An 18621-nucleotide genomic window follows, 5' to 3' on the forward strand; every position below is an offset into this window, starting at 1 on the left:
ACTAAAGCCTGTATAATTGCAGTGATCATAGCTCAAAACCTCTCCATTTTAAAATAGTTGGATTTTCCTTTACATTGATTTGATTTTTGTGCTTCTTTCTTGTGATTGCCAACCCTATTTCTATTACAGCACTGCTTAGGGCACATTTAGTGACAAATAGACATTTTTCTAATTTCTGGTTCAAATGTTTCCACAGCCAATGTATACCTATCCACTACTATACCAGTATTGACTTGTGGCTTAAACAGTATTTTTTTCTTTGCTGATGTTTATACCCTTGATGTATTTGTAAAGAGGTATCATACTCTTTCTCTGTCTTTCTTTTGCTAGATTGCATCTGATACAGACAGAGAATTTCACTGCCTAGCTTCTAGCAAAATAATAGTTCCTTGGTTAATGTAAATATTTATGGCAAGCCCATACATTTCACATCTGTAGTAAGCTGCTTCTAACACTGCAATTCTAATTCCTTGCAGTATATTAGAAATACTATGCTAGACTGAACAAGCCATGTTTTTTTCCACTTCTGCTCCTAAGATCAGCTCCCTACTCACTTTATCATTGTCATTTCTCATGTCAGCATCTTTTGTAGTTTGGTGCTATCAGTCTTGAACATGAGGAAAAAGAATTATATTCAGCATTTCAGAATATAATGAAAGCTGATTCCCTGGTTTTTATGGAGAAAGTTTTAGCTGAAGTACCTTGGAATTTATTTTGCTTCCACTGATCTGCACTGATAGCTCATTATCATTCCATGGTCAGTTTGTATACTCAGGCTTTTCTCCTCTTCAGCTGCTTTCAGTCAATAAGCTTGTGGAAAAGTTGTCTAGCTAGGAGGCATGTCTAGAGAGCAATTCATTCTAACATAAATATCCAAAACAGAAGTTAGGCATCTTCTTGAGGTACACCTTTCTTTCTTTCCATTAATGATGGAGATCCAGCAGGACTAGCTTCACCTGGAGAGATGATTTTCAGATGGCTCTAATTGAAATGCAGTGCAGAACCTTGGTTTTGTATTTTCCTTAATTTAAACATGTAAATAATAAAAAATTGTAAAATAAATTATTTTTATGCTACAGTTGGAGATATATTTTTAGACCAGCAACAGTAATGTCTAACTAGACATTATGTCCATTTAGAACTCTGATAATTTTTTAAATAAAATTTGTATTTTCAAAATTAAAAAAAAAAGTCTAGTTTCACAACATATTTATATACCTGTATCTGGGTATATAAGAAAACATTCCTTTTTTTTTTTTTTTTTTTCTCAGACATTCAACCATTATTTGAAACTCTCTTGCATTCTATTAAATTTCTAAGAACATCTTGGAATAGAAAAATTGAAAAATTAGTATTTTACTTAGGTTTGTGCTTTCAAGAATTAATACTAAAGTGGTAAAGCTAACTGACATCTTGAAATCACTACATTACATGTAAAATGCTTAGTTTTCGTTTCAGTTATTTGGCGCATTCACCAGAATAAATTTAAATTTCTCACAAATCTGTAGAATAATATGAATACTACATAAAACTTCCTTTAAATATCTCATTAGCATTTTAAAATAAGTTATACCGCTATTCAAGCATTTTACTTAGAAAGCTTCATTGACACTCAATGTGAAAAGGAAGTGTTGAGGTCCAGTGTGTGAGCATTTGTTCTGAGCATGGTAGACAGTTTGCTGATTATTGGCACATTATCAAGAAAAAGCTGGAACCCTTATGACTTTGATAATCTCTCCAGATGTTCCTAAAATTGTTAAGACAGAACTCTGACACAAGATAATCTAATGATTACAACTTGTTCAATCATGTTTCAGAGAAACCATGTTAATGTTTTATATCTGAGACAGGTTTCCTGTAAGAATTCCACAGATTACTTGGGTTCTCATTGCTTGCTTCTCTCTGTGTAAAACAGAGACAACAGTGGTTCCATATCCAGGATCTGTGTGAAAGTAGACACAAAGATTAAGAGTGTTCTTGTAATACAAATAGGAGAACAAACACTTATCATCTCTTAGTCAAGGGTTTGACAAATAAGCCCCATTCAAATTCATGACATTCTCAGACCCAGTGTCTTCTTTCAGGCACTTCAGAACTCAGCTATTAACATTTTGCCCATAGAATGCCATCTGTTTATCTTTCTCTTGCAATTTTGGTATCCACCAGTTTCAGTTCTCTGCCAGTACTTACCTTTCAGTCTGTGATGCTGATGTCTTGACTTTGCAGCTTTCCTCCCAAAATATCCAGATGCTATTATCTTTGAATGGATCTTATAAGTGCTCAGAGATTTATCCACTATTTTAATCCATCTTGTCAATTCATTTAATTTATACATTATCAGTAGATCCTCACAACTAGGATCCTAACTCATGCTGCTAGCCTCCATGTCTATTTTCTAGTCTCTACCAAACCACTGCTTTTCAAACATCTGTCACATTAAGCTTAATTATGTGTTCTGTGGCAGGTGGACACTTTCTACAGCAGGAATGGGCATGATCATTTTAGGCAAAAATGTGAATTGACTTTGTCATATAATACTGTTAAAAAAGGACCATGCAGATAAAAAAGAAAGGAAAGCAAAAGTTTTGTTACAGCTTTTTAAGAGAAATGCCAAAGCAATGATGTAATAAAGGAATGGCTAGATGTACAGGACAGCGTAGTTCAAGGTTCACATCTCTCTCTCTATGCAAAATATTACCTGAAACATTTCTGTTTTGTTCTGTTCTATTCTATTTTACCCTATTTGATAGAGAATAGATAGCTTGGCATGTACACACTGTCACTTTCATTATTTCAGATTCCATTCTTCAAAACCAATTATTCAGGGAGACATGTTGTTTTAATGATATGGACACACAGGGACTAAGACAAGCTCAAGAAATAAAATTTAATTTGTGAACTAATGAGGAATTGAATTTAAGCCTCCAGTGATAAAAGGGAGTATTTCTGGCACGCCATATTAATCTGTATGTTGGATAGCAGTATTCCATAAGTAACATGTTGTTATGTGATGTTGCGATCCATGTGGTATTTGCAGTGTTGACAGTGTTGACTATAATATGTATATAAAAACTGAAAAGATGAGAGTTCAAGTTTCAAGTTGCTGGAAAATTATTTATGTGCCAAACAGATTTGGAAATCACAATTAAAATATAAATGTGTTACAGATCAATGATATATTTTTGAGGTTGTTACTATCATTGACTACAATTTCCTCTTCACCTACTAGATTCATCATTCCTTTTTTTTTTTTTTTTCATGCAACATTTCTTGACAATGTCACCACAGCGTAGTAGGATAACACTGTCATTTATAGACACAAATGATTCAGGGAAGGAGGCTGTAGTGATGAATAACACCAAACACTTAAGGCATCCTATTTTTAAATAACAAAACTAAGTTAATAGGTCTCCTTATGTAATGTTTGTCCTTACTGAAAAGTTTTTGAAATGACCTTCCAGTTTCTGGAAAGAAAGTCTGAATTTTCAAGAACTAAAAGTCATAGTATATATTTCTTCAGATTTATTTTTTCTCTTGGGTATGCAGCCTTGTTTATTTAATGCTGTAAAAGTTTCAGTCAGATAGCGCCTGAAAAAACAGAAATGTGTCACAAGAAGCAAGAGACATTAGATTACAAGTCTGTTTCCTAGTCATAGGTGTTTCACATTTCGTCCTTTCTATAATCCAGTGTCATTATTCTGACTGTATTGCTTTTTGACAGTATATTACATTCAAATATAGCAGGAAATCTGTTAAGTCATTGTATATCGCTTTTATGTCAATAGCACATTATGATGGTAGAATGAATAACTGCAAATTAAGCTTATTCCCTGTTAAAAGCTCACTTTTTTTGATATCTACAGTTTCAACCAAATACAAAATTCTTTATTTCTTGCTTTTGACCATTGTCTAATGTTATCAAAGCACTGCAAAATCTTATGAGTGACTCAAATTATTCATTCAAATTCAAGGCAAGACTGGCCAATTCATGGGAGCTTTTTCAAGAACACATATATAAAGTGTATGATCATCAGTTATTTGTTAGGTTCTTTTCATATTTATCTATCATCTTATGCATCATGGTTACACGTTGTCGATGAAACATCTTCTGATACTTTGAGATAACAGTTGTCTAAAATGCTTTAATTTCTTTCAATATTACACATATTTTGATATTATACTTTCAAATCTGTCAATAATGTATCATCTGCTTTCTCTTGTCATCCACATTTTACTGTAAAAGTCAAAATGGTATAAGCATATGGAATGATAGAAAATTAAATTGCAACAATTGACTTGCGATTTTGACAAGGTCTTAATGGTCTTTGCATCTGTTACACATTACAAAGTGAGTGTAATAATTGATTTTCTTCTGACTTTATGCAAAATTTAGAATAGTTGGAAAAAATCTTATCTGTCAACATTATATGCTTGACTGATAGATTTAACTTGGCAAATAGTGCTGTTATCTTTATCATAAAACATTACAGTTATGAAGAAATTTGAACTCATTGATAGATACAGACCAGAAACAATTAGAGAATAATTTCAGGACTACTTTTTAAAAATGAATTATATCCTTGAAAGACAGTTTACTGCTTTAGTTTTAATATATTTCTTTATCATATCAGTACAGATATCATACCATAGATTTTTACATTAGAAAAGTAATTAGACAATCCAGCCTGATGATTTTATCTCAAAATCTGTTTAACTATGTAATGTTACATTCATATAAGACCCACTACCTGTTTTTACTTGGGCAAACATATTTTCAGTAATGTTTCTCATTTTGATAAAGACAAAAAGTGTACAGAATTCATCTCCTTCTTACTAAAGGATCAGTTACCCATTAGACATATGCTTCCTTCAATAAATTTGTCTATATTTAGTTGAAGTCATTGATTCTTATTATGCCTTTCTCTACACTGGAAAGTCCTTTAGAATTTGTCTGGTTTAATTTTGTTTTTCTGTTGAAAGGAATTAAAAACTATGATCAAGTTGGAAAATTTTCTACTGAAATAGATTAATTCATTTAATTCTTTTGATATATGTTTTTGACAGTGCTTTTATATCTGTTTTGTGCTTTTATTTGCACTCTTTCCTGTATTTTGTTATCTAAAAAATGTAGTCATAAAAACTCCATGAAAACATTTACAAATGGAAAATCACTTTTCTCTGGCCACATGATTTTGTATAAAATCATTCTGAATTGTTTCTTTATTCTGACTTAAGTCTTTTCCAGAGGCATTACGGTTTATGAATGCAGTATTTGTAGATATGGCCTTCATTTCTTGCTCCAAAGACTATTTATTTGCTTTGGCTTTCTGTTTGATTGGCCCCAGCTAATCAAATATGAACACTTCATGATTGATCTATCCTTCTAATTCTTTAATATCCCAGTAGCCTTTGTATGATCTATAAATTTTATCCACAGTGATAAATAAAATGCACTTAATTTGTGTAGTATAGGCTCACTGTTTATAGTGTGATTTACTTGTTATACCAGCTTACTAGATAACCTTCTTAAATTATATAAAAATTGCATTTTGTGAGGAAATATAACACATTTCCTTGTTCCAAATGTAGCTGAAATCAATCTGAGAGAAAAACAAAGGGAAAAAGTTGAAAAACACTCAGTGTCCATAGGCAGAAATTTGTTGTTGCATGTATTTATTCAGGTTCTTTTGAGAGGTGGAGAATACAGTGGAATAAACTTGCATAAAGCACAGTAATATGCTATTAAAAACTTTCTAAAAATCAGTATCTTAATTGGTGCATGCTGTTATCTAGTTTAGCAGAAGCTTCATCTTCCACGCTATTCCTGTTACCATTTAATGTATATTAACAGAATTCTCCATTGCATTTGAAGTCAATTTATGAAATGTTACCATTTGAAATATTTGTATGGATACAACTTTTCAGTTAATGGACTGTATGGAGAGCATACTAAATTTATTCCATAGAGACTAAAATCTTGCTTTATCCTGAAACATGCACATAGCAGCAGAAGTGCAAGTTTCCCCCATGATGCTGTACAAACATAAGCTTAATCTCACCTGGAAGGCAGAGAAATTGGGTGTCACTGCAGTAACTCATCAGTAAAGCTGAGCAGGTAGACAGAAGCAGATAACAGTTTTTCCCTTTTGATGAACAAATAACACATTGTCATGGTGGAAAGATTTTAGTTTGGGCAGAAAATAATGTATACTCTTGCATGGATAGGTGTGTTGGTTTAAATGATTGTTGTATCCAGCTCTAATGGGTTTCAGAAAAGTTGGAAAAAAGCTATTTTGTTTTGGAAATAGAGTCCAGAGGCTGGGATTTTCTATTCATGTCCAAGGTATATCAGTCCTGATGGTGTGACAGTGGGTCAGGATAAGGAACTAATAGTGTATTGATTTTGCATTGTTCAAATTCTATCTATTTTCTCAAATGTTTAAGGAGACATGTATAGGTCACTGATGTGAGCAGAGGCTGATGTTGTTATTCTTGTATAGGGCTGTCTGGCTGAGGTTTGTGTTTATGTGAGTTTATTAGTATTTTTTTAAACTATTGTGGTTTTATTGTAAATACAGAAGGTATGTTGTAGTGCCTCAAACACTGGGGCTGTCATTTTGTAATGGGAAATAAATGGAAATAAAATTAAGGTGGCAAATACCTAATGAATTATCTGAGGCTTTAAGATCAATTAAAAACTATCTATCTGATCTGTAACATATCTACATTTGTTTTGTTCAGAAATTCAGCTGATATGGTTTTGGACAATTAAGGATATAGTGTCTTATTTTATTGCATTGCAAGCAGTTTGTGTTAGTAATAAGTATTTTTTCTATCATCAATATATTATAGAAGATGTTTACATTCTTAGTTAATTGTACACATAGACTAATCAATGTTAAAATACTGAAAAAATACTAGTGACCTAAATAAATGTATAGAGGTAATACCATCTTGTCAATCCAGTACAAAAAATATTAATATGTCTATATCAATTCCAATGACAAGCTAAAAGCTTGATGTTCTCCAAAATGCTTCTGATTGCAGTAAAACGGAGGTTTTCATAAAAGCAGTGCTCCTGAAAATTTCTTTGGTAAAGACATTCTCTTGTTTTATTTTCTTGTTTATAATGAAAAGAAACAGTACTTAATTGCCATAAATTATGAATACACATTTCGTCATTAAAAAAGGTTCAAATAAAATTAATCTCCAAACTAAAAATTATGTTGTTAATATTTGAGTATTTGAGTATTATAACTGAATATATAGACAGATATTTTCAAGTCTGGCATGTTAGATGAAAGACTGTTAATTCATTTATTTATTTGTAAATTTGATACTTGTTATCTATTTCTTTTCACATTGATATAAGTTTTGTCACAATTCATCTTAGGTAGTAATCACAATTGGAGAAACTAATATTTAAACTTAAAAATTCTATGTTTCTTTCAAGAAGTTGCCTATCTGATCTAAATAAAGTACATTTTCTCAAATTCTACTACCTTTGTTATTTTAGTGATGATAACATTTTTATGCAAGCCTTCAATCTTTTATATGTTTACTTGTAATTCAATGCTTATATAGAATTCAGTCAGAATTAAGTTAATTTTTTTTCAAAGTAAAACACAAAGGTATTTGACATCTTTATTTTTGCAAGAAATGAGTAACTAACTTTTGGTCACTCTCTAGCTACTCCATATTAAACCATATAATCTAAAGATCACTAATGCCTTCTATTCATTTTAGAAAACCAGCTAGTACGTTTTGTTTAAAGGTGCCAATGATCTAAAGTTTATAGAAGACAGAAGCTAAATTCTACAGTGCAAACAAAACAATAGTACATTGGCAGGGATTAGGAGACAAGCATTCAGGAACTTTGTATGTGGAGATCCTCATTCACTTACCTATCTGTACTATGGATTCTGTTTTCCAAATGGAAAAAACAATACAACTTTATTTAGCAAGATGTGGCGAAAGGTTAAAATGATTACAAAATATTATACATAAATGCATAGTTATGGCTATATAGTCTATACTTACAGTTAAGTATGCATATATGTAACTGTAGAATATAGTTGCTTATGACAAAAAACTGTTTAAATTACATATCTAAGACACTAAAATAACATGACAATATGGGCCTGAAAAGTATGGCAGAAACTCATACACTTTTAAAATAACTTTTACTGACACAAAAAGAGCAAGCATTTTATTATTTCTCATATCCCATTCTATGTACGTAGGCTTAAATTACTTCATTCCCTTTTAAATTCCATTTTAATACTTCATTCCCTTAAGATTCCATTTTAAAATCATTTAACAGTTTACTTTAAAAGTATTGTGGCAATACAAAGCAATAATTCACACAGAACTTGATATGATTCTGTTGTGTCATATTGTCTTACTGTCACAAGCCTCATCAAAAGGTATTTTAATGGACATTTATTGAAATGGACATATATTAATTCCTTTCTATATAGCCTATAGTTCAAAGTAACTTGTCTGACAAGTAGGGTCTAATATTTCAGTGAGAGGGATGAAAAAATATTTTCTTTTCCAATAAGCGTATTTTATACAGCACACTTTTATACAATACTACCTTTTTTACCTTTTGAAATATAAACTGGATGCAGTGAAACAAATTTATCCTTTGCGTCTTTGAAGTGATGTTTTACTGTGATCAAATACAAAGAACTTTACCATTTCTTGTCTATGTATCCTGTTAAATTACCTCAGTTTTATTTGATAAAACTAATAGGACATCAGAACTACTGAGGATACGAGACTTCCGATTTCTTGTAATTCATGCATTCTCCTTGCACCATATAACTGGTTTCTGAAGCACCTTCGCCCTGATGTGAAGTCAGTCCAAACATATATCAGCCTCTGAATTATGTCATTTTAGAATACTTTATTTACTCCTATTTTCAATGCTATGATCAATCCCTAAATATTCTAAATTAAAATACACTAAATTAAAAATTCATGGGATATTCAAACATCCTTAACCCTACAAGTTACAGGCATCTTTAATTTGCTTCTTACAGCGTTCTTATCCCTTATGTTGTCTGTAACATGAAATGATATCTTTTAGACTAGAAGTACATACTTTCCATGTAACCTGAGTGAGGAATAGTTATGAATAGTTTTAGGCTGACTGTAATGTTTCTTCCCATTGGTATAACACTAAATTTGCCTGATTGTCATCGTTTAACCCCAGTAGGCATCTCAGCCCCATACAGCCACTTGCTCACTGTCCCGCAGGGTGATGGGGGAGAGACTCAGAAGGGTAAAAGTGCAAAAACTCATGGGCTGAGTTAAAGACAGTTTAAAAGATAAAGCAAAAGCTGTGCATCCCTTCTTTTTTAAATCATTGTCATCTAAATGACAGTTGTTAGCCAACATTTTTGTCTTTAAAATTACATAGAATCTTAGTGTAATATTTCCATATTTCTCTTTGTAAATGAAATTGCTTTCAGGCATGATCTACCATGCATAATTAGGGGGAAAAAAAAAAAAGTACTGTAAAACAACCAAATATGTGAAGATTTATTTAAGACATAATGAATAGTTGAGTTGCTAAGACTGTATATATTGACCACTTGTACTGGTTTGGGGTGGGATAGAGTTAATTTCTTCGTAAAAGCTTGTATGGTGCTATGTTTTGGATTTGTGACCAAAACAATGCTGATGATAGCATAGCGTTGTTTTGGTTACCGCTGAGCAGTGCTTGCACAGAGTAAAGGCCTTTTCTGCTTCTCATGCTGCTCCACCAGCGAGTAGGGTGGGGGTGCACAAGAAGTTGATAGGGGACACAGCTGGGACAGCTGACCCCAACTGATCAAGGGGACATCCCATACTATATATGACAGTGTGCTCAGCAATAAAAACTGAGAGGAAGGAGGAACGGGAGACATTCGGAGTGATGGTGTTTGTCTTCCCAAGTAACCGTTATGCGTGATGGAGCCCTGCTTTCCTGGAGATGGCTGAACACCTGCCTGCTGATGAGAAGTAGTGAATGAATTCATTATTTTGCTTTGCTTGTGTGGACAGCTTTAGCTTTACCTATTAAACTGTCAACCCACAAGTTTTCTCACTTTTACCTTTCCGAGTCTCTCTCCCATCACATTGTGGGTGAGTGAGCAAGTGGCTGTGTAGGCTGAGATGCCCACCAGGGTTGAACAGTGACACCACTTTGAAGATTTTGTGTTTCAGTTTGGTGATCAGTAACATTTATTTGCCATATTAGTGGAATGGTCATAGAATAATTTTGACATTTTTATCACCTGATAAATATAGTCACTTGCTTACTTTATAATACTTCCTATTTATTGAGTAACCTTTGAGTTTTCATAGTGCATCAGAAAATCTGTTGCAAAACATTGAAAACAAAGTCTCCAAGACGGCTATACATGTATTTACCCTTGCTGAGTGACAGCAATACTGCCAACTACAGTTGGGTGCTAGTACAATCTGAAGTAGAATACTAATGCTTAGCGCAAAATGATTTATCAAACATAAGTATGATAGAACTGAGAATAAAACGTGTATAATTAACTTACAGGACAAAATAAATCATTAAAATAATATTTGCTGATAATTTTCCTACCTTTGGGGTTTGGTTTGGTTTTGTTTTTAAATATATTTCATATTTCTCTGTTCTACTTTCATCATTCCAAACTTTTGAAATACTTTGATATTAAAGAAAATCAGTTACCTCTATAGTTTAGCTACTGAGACACCTAGCGGCAAAGGGTGAATCACCATCACAGGGTTTGTCAAAAAAAATCTTTATTGCATCGTTAGTTGGAATACAGAAACTGCTTCAGGATGGGAAGGAGGGAATCTGGAAATGCCTTGGTTCCAACCCATTTTCTAGTCTTAATAAAAATGTTGGAAGTGGAATAATGGTTCACAGAAATCAGACTTAATCCCTTTAACTATAGAAACCAAGACTTAAAAGTGTGAAGATATGGACTGCAAAACTAGAAATTGAGGTTGCTAATCCACAAACCTAAGCAAAATTGAACAATACACAGTTCATCAGCACCAAAGCCTGAATAAAAACTCCACAATTAGAAGGCACTAACAGCCTTCAGGATTATGAATTTTCCAACAAATACTTCAGATAGTGGATTATCCTGTTTGCCCATACCTTAACTATCTTTTTCTAAGATATTGGCCCTTTTTTTGTTTCTGTTCCTACAATTTGTAACAGTGGCTTTAGGATAAAGCAGGTTTTTCACCCTTGGATCAATAATGAATGTATTGACCTGGCTACATTAAGGAATAATGATAAGTATTGGGTCAGGAAATCTTTTTGCACTTGAGATAAGCTAGAGATACAGTTAGCACTGTTATCGGAGGCCTAGTATATTGCAGGTTAATCATGGAATCATAGAATATCAGGTTGGAAGGGACCTCAAGGATCATCTGGTCCAACCTTTCCAGGCAAGAGCACAGTCTAGATGAGATGGCCCAGCACCATGTCCAGCTGAGTCTTAAACGTGTTCAGCGTAGCGGAGTCAATCACTTCCCTGGGGAGATTATTCCAATGATTGACTGTTCTCATTGTCAAAAATTTTCCTCTCATGTCCATTCAGAATCTCCCTGTGAGTAACTTGTACCCATTACCCCTAGTCCTCACGATGTGACTCCTTGTAAAAAGGGAGTCTCCATCTTCTTTGTAGCTCCCCTTTAAGTACTGGTACATGGGTGTATAAATATTTTAGTATGTGTAAATATAGGGAAAAATTAACTTGACTTTGACACTTGATTTACTCTGGCATAAGAAAGCTTAATCTGGTTCCTAGTGGGTTTTATTTTAACTTTTTATTCAGGAGTCTCACAAACTGATCTGAATGACATTTTTCCTTAGCTTCATTGTCATTTTATTTGCCTTAGCATTAGCATTAGACTCACTGACAGTGATGACTTGTGTAACTCATTTGTTCTGTCAGTTTCCTCTTGGACTCTACTTTACAAGCTGCCACCTTTTTTTATTTGCACTTCTGTCCACATTTTAAGTAGAGATTAGTAAAAACTTGTTATATGAGCTTAAATAAAAAATGTAGAATCGGAACACTTAGGACAGGGTTTTTTTTCATTCCCTACTGGCTGACCTACAAGGAAAGAAGAAATTTTGTGAAGCTCAGAGGACAAAGCTGTGAGGTTTTTGAAGATGAAAAGATGAAGTTTCAGGTTTCCACTTCAATAACTGTTACTGTTGTCTACAGCCTACACATTTAATACAGTATCTTTTGGGAAGTAAGAATTTTAGGCTTTGCTGACATCAGACACTTGAGTTGCTATACATTTTTTGAAATTCAGTATTACCTGTGCTGAAGTAACAAATCTTATTTCCCCTATTAAAATCATACAATATCGAATCACCTTAAAAGACCTGAGCAGGAGTTGAAAAGAGGAGTGCTAAAAGGCTCTACGGGAATCACCCTTATATCTATCCAACCATATCTGCTTAGCTGAAGACTCCCATTGGCTTCTACCCTTTATGCCTCTCCTTTTCTCCTGCCTCTAATTCCCTCTGGTTTTTTTCATCCAGGAAATATAATGGTTTATCAGTAACTTGTCAAAACTACATAAGGTGTTGTAACTAAAGGTGAGGAAGCTGTTGCCACATGCTCGGCTACCCTCCTAATTTCACCTCCAGGACAGTAAAGGTAGAAGGGAAGCAATTAGTGGGTGATTGTTAAAAATAATGCCCAGTATTTTAAAATATGGCACCTATCAAGCTGACAGTGCATAACTGCGGCTGATTGCCATGGTGCAATCCAATGTTTAAAAAGCATATAAAAATATGTAAAAAATGTTTTACATCTAAACAATATATAAATGCACATAACATCCTACAGAGTGGGAGATGGTGAGCCTTTCAAGTAGATGCAGGCAAAGAAAGAGGGAAAGGGGGGAGGAGGAGTTCTTTTCCTGTTATGAAGATTTTATCTGTCTTTGTCCTTACTTTTCCCATAGTTTAAGTGTAAAGAATTAATATGCAATAAATATAAGGGGGAACATGTTTCAGAAGAAGCCTCATACTTTCAGACCCTTTTTGCCCAACTCTTCTCTGTTGCTTTTATGTTTCTAGCCCACTCTCTTTTCCTCAGCGAGAGAACATTTTATAGAAACATTTAATAGAAGCTGGAAGCATGTCAGAAGCTGGAAGCATGTGAGAATACAAAGATATCTATGTCAATACAGGTTTCCTTCCTTTTGAAGCTACAACCTTCCACCATCACCCAAAATCCTGGTTTGCTTTTAGTCATCTATCTCATAATCTGAGTGCATAAAAAAAGAATAGAAAATAATCACAAGATATCTTCTACCAGCAATGACAGTGGAATGGCTAATACCATTTGATGAGTAACAACAAGACACTTAAGTGCTCCAGCTAAATGCAGAAGAAATTTGTCAGTGTTCTGAGTTTCTAAGATTTTACTTAACTATTGTAATTTTTTGTCTCTGAACAACAGCACTGCCTCTACCACTTACCTATTTCAAATGCACAATGCACATTTCATAGGAAATAGCTTTTGAAGTTTCATAAATAATTATCTTTGCAGTGATATTCTGCATCTTTTGCACCAAGAACTAGATAAGCTCAGCCTTTGGTAAAACAGTGTAAGATACGATAAGAAAAGATAAGATGAGGTAAGGTGAGGTGAGATGAGATGAGATAAAGGTTGTAAAGCTGAAAGGCTGAGATTTGATAAAGTTGCAATCATAATATAATTTTATAATGTAATTTAAAAAAGTCATTAAAAAAATAAATCTCAACCACTCCACATTTCATATCCAAAAGAAAAAATAAACAATCTTATTGAAATCAAGTATTCTTAAATAGCAAAACTTAAATTTTGCATGTTTAAATACTGATTGAGATAGAGTTTACATTACACCTCTTTTAAACTGCTTCACGGTTAAAGCTGAGCCTCAAAATGATAATCCCTCTAAAGGTATGAATCACTGTGTACATTGAAGCCATCTAGGAGGTTCATGTCAGCCTTCTTGCTGAAGAAGGTGGTGATGTCAGGCTCAGTATAAAAGATTCACGAGAGTCTAATTATTGGTTCCCAAACTGTGGTCAGCAATAAGCGACCATGTTATTTCCCACCTTCCCCATAAAACCATATAAAATCTAAAATGTAACAACTAATTGGTGTGGAGAGGTTAGCTAGGAACTATAAAAATTTGGAGTGCTGACAGCGATTTATTGATTCAAAACATTAAACTGCAACCAAAGACGTTATAAAGCATCTCCTTTCGTGTAACTGAAGCTTGTTCTAATTTGCATGTCTCCAATGGGATGAACCAATTAGAAATAAAAGTTAAGATACATATGATTATATCCTGGAATTTAACCTCTCTCATAATTACCTACATAAAGTGTATGGACTGAAATAATATAGTAAAATTTAAGGTGTAATAATAAAATCATGGTAACTAATAAACTGCTATACCTTTTACCATGGTAAAAAGATTTAAAATATATAAAAAGGTATACAGGTAAGACAGCTATTATATATGATTCAAATAAAAAAGAAGACAAGACTAAAAGACACCATAAGATAATAAATGGAAAAGCAAGGTAAGATAGCTGTAGAAATGTTTCTTTTTGATCTAAGAATAATTTTTGTAGAAATAGTAAGTCACAGCACTAATCTGAAGGAGATATTGTGCAAAATTTTTAAAGGAAAGATAACAGTGATTTTTAGCACAGTAGGTGGTGATATTATTCATCAGATTGAGTTCTGTTATGGACACAAATCAAGAGATTCCTGTGTATGTATCTTTTCTAAAAATACAATGAGGAGAATGATGTGGCCTAAGAATGAGTAAAAATTAGACCCTGTCACTTCTTTCCCTTCATCTTTTTAATAGTGAGCCTTTTCCTGTGCAGACAATCTGTGACTAATTAGACTTCCTTCGGAGAAATGTTGCATGTCCACAGGGCTTTAAACCGTGGTGTTATATAAAGTGAAAATCCCCAAACTAACCTAAATAGCTTGTGTCTTTCTTGGATTCCAAAGTTTGGCAAATTCAGTTAAAACTATCATAGTAAAATGTACTACAAATCTTGGAATTAAAGATAGATTTGGGAAATTTAAATATTCTTCAGTGGTCATTTTTGTACAACCATTTGACTCCTGCTTTTGGCTTTATAAAAGGGAAGAAATTCAAAGCTGAAGTTGGGAAAATGGTAATTGTTAAAGGACCTAATGTTCATTTGAAGCAAAATCTGTCACCATTCTTTATGTTAGGAAAAGAATTACCTCTCAGCTTTAATGGGACTACTTGTAAATAGCACTGTAAACAGCATCAGTAGTACTACAAAAATTATACACTTCAGTAAAGTCGAGAACAATTGCTGTGCTTATTTTTGCATAATTTCCTAGCCAATAATATATCTGAAATACTTCTATTTGCTTTCCTGATAGTTGCACTGAGTAAGGTTCATTTACATCATAGCATCAAGTATAGATCAGTGCCTTCATGAACAAGATTTTTTTTATCCTAAAAAATAGATAAAATATTCTCTATCAAATGCTTCCAGAACGTTGTAAAAGAACAATAATTACAAATTCACATAATTTCTACACAAGCCTCACTAATCTGTCAGTCAGTCTACCAGAATCACTCTCTGGAAGGGACAGTTTTGTTCCACTCACTGTAGAGTGTAGTTCAGAAATTAAGGATTGTAATTTAGACACTTCAAGCAAGTGATTTAGATTACCTGGGCTGAAACAAGCCTTTAATAACCAATTACAAAATTCCTTTGAAAGTTGAAAATGTGGAAGAATAAACAAGCAATAATAATAACGATATCCAGTTTCAGAAAAGGTATACGGTGGGTGCAACAAGAAGGCACACAGAACAAGTCAATGATAGTTTGACAAATATCTGCAAATGCAGCACTGAGAAGTGATCTCAAGAAAGATTCCTTGTTTTGATAAAAAAACTTTACTGGATGTGAAAAAAAAATCCATAATCTTTTGAAATGCTGCAGAACAAGGTGTCATATTGCCTCTCAGCCATAACAAATACCTACCTCAATAAAGTATAGCTACCCTATCTATTTAGATGCCATGAAATCCTAATGTAATCCTCCTTTGTCAGTTAACTGGAAGGAATGTTCATCAATGCAACTTAGTTACTTGGAACTGAGTTTTTCACTATGCTCCTTTGGTTTCACTTTGGTCACTCAAGCCAAACTCTATCAAAATGGATTAACTTTTAGAACCATGGAAGAAGGATACACTTTTTTTTTAAAGTTAAAGGAAATTCATTACTTTGTCAGACTCCAGTTTTTGTAACTACTACACTCCTAGTCTTTCAGCACAAATAAGAAGTTAGACTAAGCAGCAGATTAACAGTAAACACGTGAAAATACTACCCTCTTCTTTAGCCTTAGCTACCACATCTGCTGCAAAAGAAAGAAAATTTATTATTCTAAGTGGGTGGTCAATCACATCCAGAAGGAGATTCAAAGTACAAAGTAGTAATGTGTAAAGGACATTTGCATCAAAGGTCTAAGGGTTTTGTTTCATCCATCTAAGGAAAAAAATAAAAAGCTCTGAAAGACAGAAAAAGTCTCTAAGATCTTAGCAATATACATACTTTTTAACTATTCTAAAATGAAAAATATTTTAACTGATGAGGTTTCTAATAAGAGTCTTTTTACCTTAAAATATATGTAACCTTAGTGGCATACAGTACAATTGATCCCTCTGCTCCAAAAAATCAGACAACATGAAAATAGATACTTCTTTTGGCTCATTTTTCTTTCTGTCACAATATACATTTCACAATTAAAGAAATTCAAATGTGATGCAAAGTCTGGAGATGTAAATGTCAGAAGTCCACCATCAATAAGGAAGCTGAAGAGGAAAATTTAAGCTTTTGCATATATGTAAGAGTTAATGAAAAGTCAAAAGATACTTTATTTGTCATTACATCAACAAATGTCTGATTTAACTTGATTATTTATACCGCTAAGTTGGTAAAATGGTAGGACTTTGTATGATAGTAATGGTTCTGCCTGGCTAATAATTTCTTCACTGAACCATCCTTTCTAAAATGGTGAATTGATCGGGTTACTCTTAAGTATGCAGCAGGAGTTAAATTGATCATGTGAGAAGTATGAGCATTTTTAAATGTGCTGATAAAGTGTCTGAAGCTGAAATAAATTAGTTCACAGTACACATATAGATGCAGTTATTAATAATATATTTCAAATATGCCAGCCAAAAAAGAAACTCTGATACTGCTGTAAACTCTGAGGAAAGAAACTAATTTACTGAAGACATTCTACAGATATTGCTTTGAGTGAAATAAACATTTAAATAAGCTATACTCACCAAAAATTAGTTTTAACATGTATGCAATGCTTACTGTTCTAAGCATTATATCGCCACTTGCGTATTACCAGCAGAACAAATGTAATATATCTCAAAATTTGTAAGTACTTTTAGAAATATATTGTCAGGACCTTTTTCTCCCAATTACCTAAATGGTCCTTTCCTTTTTCCTAGTCTCCCAATTCGTAAATATAACATACCCACATATCTTACATGTGTGTAATGTATGCACATATACATATGTGCAAGGGAGATAAACAATGTTATGCATGCAATTTTTCATTTGCTTTAACTACATGAAAAGGTTTGGAGAAAGTCTTCTCCCAAAAATAATATTTTTCTTTCCCTTTTGTCCTGGTTTCATCTGGGATAGAGTTAATTTTCTTCCTAGTAGCTGGTATAATGATGTGTTTTGGATTTAGTATGAGAGCAATGTTGATAACACACTGATATTTTGGTTCTTGCTAAGTAGTGCTAAGTAGTGCTAAGTTGTTGCTAAGTATTGCTTACACTGGTCAAGGACTTTTCAGCTTCCCCTGCTCTGCCAGGTACACAAGAAGCTGGGAGGGGGCACAGCCAGGGGGGGCTGACCCAAACTGGCCAAAGGGCTATTCCATACCGTATGGTGTCATGCTCAGTATATAAACTGGGGGAAGAAGAAGGAAGGAGGGGGGACATTTGGAGTGATGGCGTTTGTCTTCCCAAGTAACAGCAATGCGTGATGGAGCCCTGCTTTCCTGGGGATGGCTGAACACCTGCCTGCCGATGGGAAGCAGTGAATGAATTCCTTGTTTTGCTTTGTTTGTCTGCGCAGCTTTTGCTTTACCTATTTAACTGTTCTATTTTATTTTACTTCAATTATTAAACTGTTTTTATTTCAACCCATGAGTTTTCTCCCTTTTACCCTTCTGATTCTCTCCCCCATCCCACTGGGGGGGAGTGAGTGAGCAGCTGTATGGTGCTTAGTTGCTAGCTGGGGTTAAACCACAACACCTTTCCAGTAGACATACAGCATTTCTATAAATGACTAAGGGGACTCCCACACCGAAAAAAACCCAAACAACCCAAATAAACCATGCTTCCCTCTAACATGTGGGAAGACTCAATGGTCTTCCTAGCACAATGCCTGTGACTGGCAGGAAACTGAGGAAGAATGAGAAGTAAGTGGTAAAGCATCCTTGCTTGACAGTAAAATACATTACCACTAGACAAAGTTGAACCACTTACTATGCAACATTATGTCATA

Source organism: Platalea leucorodia (assembly GCF_965183815.1).
Source record: "Platalea leucorodia genome assembly, chromosome: 3".
Taxonomy (NCBI): domain Eukaryota; kingdom Metazoa; phylum Chordata; class Aves; order Pelecaniformes; family Threskiornithidae; genus Platalea; species Platalea leucorodia.